Here is a 4,554-nt window from a genome sequence, read left to right on the forward strand (position 1 = left end):
TTGAGGGCACATCCCCAGTAGGGGGTGTGCAGGAGGCAGCTGATCAATGTTCCTCTCTCATCGAAGTTTCTAACTCTCTATCCCTCTCCCTTCCTCTCTGTAAAAAAAAATCAACAAAATATATATTTTAAAAAATAAACTTTCACACCTCTCAGCACAACAGCTTTGGTCCTGTCCCCTGACACCTCTATTTTGAGAGCCATGGATGATGGCTACAAAATACCCTAAGATGCATCTTTTAAAAGACATTTATTTTTTTTCTCATAAGGTGGCATTTTAGAGTGGGTGAGGCTGATGCTTTCAAAGAGAGCCTGCCCCGCTTTAAGCAAATTCTGAGCAGTAAGACTTTAATAACCCTCCCAGAGAGCAAGCTATTCCACAGGAAGACTTCCTGGTTAAGTGCCCTCTGCATGCAAATTTTGCGTTAACGGTTCTGTTAATTTTTTAACAATTGGGAAACTTTGAAAACTACTTTCTTGTCCTCCTAAAAACAGAGGTACGGGATCTCCCTGATGCTGCTTTAGGGTTACTGCTGCAGGGGCCACGTGACCTGCGTGCTGTGGCGTGGGGATGACCCCAGGCTACTCTCTGCCCCCACTCTCTAGAGCGGGGTCATTAGGCTGTTGGAGTCTTGACTGCTAATTTTGTTCTGCCTGCTTGTTCATCCAAGCTTTCCCTGCTTCCTGTTCGCCGCCAGCACATCTGGCCTGGTGTCCATGTGGCCATTTCTAATCTGCTGAGGGATGGGGGCCAGCACACTGAGCTCATTCCGGTTATGGCCAGTTATCACTCCATCAGCGGAGATGACACATGGGAGGGCACATTTTACTTTGCTTGCCAGTCTGGTGGGCATATAAATATGCTATTGCTTGTACCATGTGCATTGCATGTACTGTAGAACATGCATGTGTGTATAATTGCTGTTTTAATTTTCCTTTTCTTGATAAGCACGTTTTTAACGTGTGTGGGCCTTTCACGTTGAATGTGTGTTCCCCTCCTTTGTGACTTGTGCATTTGCCCATTTTTCTGTTCCGTACAAATTGTAAAGCTCTTTGGAGAGCAATCTGTCAGCTTGTAGCGGTGCTTTAGAAGTATACATTCCTTGGCCCAGAATTTGCTTCTAGAAACTGTCCTACGGAAGGGTTTGCACATGTGCACAGAGACATCTGACTAGGATAGTCCCTGCAGCCAGCTGGAATGGGAGAACCGGAATGGGTAGGTGAGTGATGGTATATTTGTACCACATAGTCACTAACATATGAAGGACATCCACATTCACTGACTCCAGGTAAAGAAAAAAAAATCACAGAAAAAACACAGTCTCATTGTATCTCTGCCCGAAGCAACAAGTGTTAGCTGTGTCTCCCTGTGGGGAGGACAGCGGTATGGAGGGGGCTGTAAGGGGGACAAGTTCAACTTCCTCTCATGGTTCACGCCACGCATTTCCGTTTTAGTCTTCTCCAAGGAGAATTACTCGTGTCCTAAAATTTTTGTTTCAAGTAAAAATTATTCTGCCTAAAGTCTTGCCACTTCAAATGTTCAGGGACCAGCAGCACCGGTTTCCATGGGAGCGGGTCAGAAATGCAGTCCCATGAGGCACTGCCAAGGTTTCCAGCCCATCTGCACGAATTGCCCAGAGACGTCCACACACATGCCGAGGCCGGCGCACTGCAGAGGGAGGGGGTAGGCCTGGCAGCCTAAGAACACAGTAGGGCTGCACCTCTGTTCTGAGACATCCAGTAAGTGATGAATGCAGGGACAGTGTGAGTGGCGGGCTGATCGTCTAGGCCCGTGATCGGCAAACTGCGGCTCTCGAGCCACATGCGGTTCTCTGGCCCCTTGAGTATGGCTCTTCCACTAAATACCACGGCCTGGGAGAGTCTATCCTGAAGAAGTGGTGTTAGAAGAAGTTTAAGTTTAAAAAATGTGGCTCTCAAAAGAAATTTTAATCGTTGTACTGTTGATATTTGGCTCTGTGGACTCATGAGTTTGCTGACCACTGCCCTAGGCTGTTTGGTAGGTGTTTGTTGTTGTTTCTGCTTCCTGTTGGCTCTCTGTTGTGTGGGATATTTGAACTGCTAGGTCACGGAGCCCGCTTTAAGCTAAGAAGTCTTATAGGTACTGGGGGAAAAATCTACATGTGCACACAGGGTCAAGTAGGGGTTGATTAAACTTAAAAACCCTTGCCTAAGCCGGTGGAGGTATTCTTTCAACAGCAATCTCCCCAAGACGTTATTTCTCAGCCTGAGGCCCCACAACTACCTTCCCCGGGAATGGGGTCGTTCAGCTGGGTTCAATCTGGCCGGCTGGGGGTCCGCCTCTGGGGGTGTAGCTTATGTTTTTTCCTAAACTCAGAAGTACCCAAGCGTGGTCTCATTGTCTGGAGGGTGTCGTGAACATTCTGAACAATGCTTGGTCCCAGCATGCTCACTCGTGCACATACACGCTCACCACATTCTTTGAGAATCCCCGGAGGGCGGCATTTCCGAGAAGGTTATGTTTTCCTCATACCTGGGGCTGTTAGGTGCAGGGTGTAACTTGAAAATCCTCCTTACCCTGGGAGATTCCAAGACTGCCACTTACTCTGCTCCAGGAAGTGCACAGGCTGCGGTGGGGAGGGGCTGGGTGACACATGCAAGAAACAAGGGACTAATGCACAGCGAGCATCAGGCATTAACAGAGTGGGTCTGACCTCCATGTGGGAGGGAAGGGTTCCATCTGGACGTGGTGCAAGTGGAAGAGAGCCACAGACACAGGCAGTCACGGCTTCATCCACCCACCCACTCATCCATCCATTTGTCCATTCAATTATTCAACAAGTGTTTACTCAGTGAACGGGGCGGGGGAGTCTGGGCCCTCTCAGAATGTGGGGTAAGGAGGGTGGGGGAGACGGCTTGGGCTCTGCCTTGCAGGTGCTAAAACAGGAGAAGTCATTAGAGGGAGGTTTGGAGGGGAGGCAGCAGGACAGTTTCCCGAAGGAAATGATACCCAAGCCAGGCCCTGAGAGCTGAGCAAGGATTATCCTCCAAAGGTAGCCCAAGAGATGGGGAGGCCCTGAGTTCCAGGAGAGGGTGTTGTCGGTGCAAACATCTGGAGGAGGTCTTTAGAGGCCAGGGGGAGCCACAGATGTAAGTTTACACCAGGTGGAGCAACTGGAATAAGCAAAGGCATAGCACCACGAGAGGGTCTAATTTGGGGAGTGGTAGGGGGCTCCACAAAGCTGAAACAGGAGATGCCCAGATGTAGGAAGGGCAGGCAGGTGAGGGGCCAGAGAGGAGGCCGGGTCCTCTCTCTTTGACTTCAGAAAGCCAAACCTAAATCTCAAGCAGCGGAAGGACCCCCCCCAACACACACACACACCCCCTTCTCCACCCCATGGTTAGGGAAGTGGGATGAGGCAGAAGGTGGACGGTAAAGCAACATCCCCTCTCACTAAAGGGAATTGGAGCCCCAAACCCGGCCTCCAATCAGGGGTACAGCCTCTCCCGCTCGCCCCCACCCCATCACCCCACAGATAGAGGAGATGGAGGTGGGCGGGTCCCAGCAAGCATTGTCCTGGAGGCCCCCACATTGGACAGTCCCCGCGAAAATACCACCTCTCGGCCACCACCCGCAAATATTTACATCCTGTTTATGCCGAGGCCTCCCAGGGCCTCAATTTTCATGAATAAAATATGAGTTTCTAGGCCGAGCCAAGAAGGGAAGAAACCCCGCCAGCTGGTAGGGACCAGGAGCAGTCTAGTGATTTCGGTTGTTGTCGCCGACCGTGTGGAATTTGGGGAAATTTAGATTGGTTCGTCAAGGTGACAGGGCAGGAGGACTGGCATTTTCTATACTGAGGAGGAGGGGGGGAGGGTCCCTGGAACCAAACTGCTTGCAGCGCACATTCCCTGTTTCCTGAGAGTTCACTCAAATGTTAAAAAAAAAAAATTTTTTTTTATTTTATTGATTTCAGAGAGATAGGGAGAGAAAGAGTTAGAGACATCAATGATAGGACAGATCATTGATTGGCTGCCTCCTGCACGTTCCCGAACCCCGAACCCTTGCATCTACCCCAACCCAACCAGAATCCACAGAAATCCAGTTTGACCTCCTGGTTCATAGGTCGATGCTCAACCACTGAGCCACGCCTGCCAGGTAGACCTTCACTCTCTAGCCTTCCGAAATGGATTTATGTAGTCTCTTCAGACTGGCTTCTTTCGCTTGGCAATATGCACCAATAAGCGGAACAACAAATCAACATTTCTCTTTCTCTGCTCTCTCTCTAAAAATCAGTGGACAACAGTGTGGTGGTTGTGGGTGGTGGTGGTTTAAGAGGGCATAGAGGGGATAAATGGTGATAAAAAATTAAATTAAATTTTAAAAAATGAATAAAACTGTACAATGGCAAACCTGCAAAAAAAAATGATTTTTTAAATGTTAATAAAAATTTTATCCAAATAAAAAATGTTCAAAATTCTTTTGCAGAGTGGGATGAGCGTCAGTTATCTAAAGAAATACTTTTTCTGGGAAAGAAAGTTTTGGTTGAGAATTGCTTATGGAAAACAAAACAGG

Source organism: Pipistrellus hanaki (genome assembly GCF_964339955.1).
Source record: "Pipistrellus hanaki genome assembly, chromosome: 4".
NCBI lineage: Eukaryota > Metazoa > Chordata > Mammalia > Chiroptera > Vespertilionidae > Pipistrellus > Pipistrellus hanaki.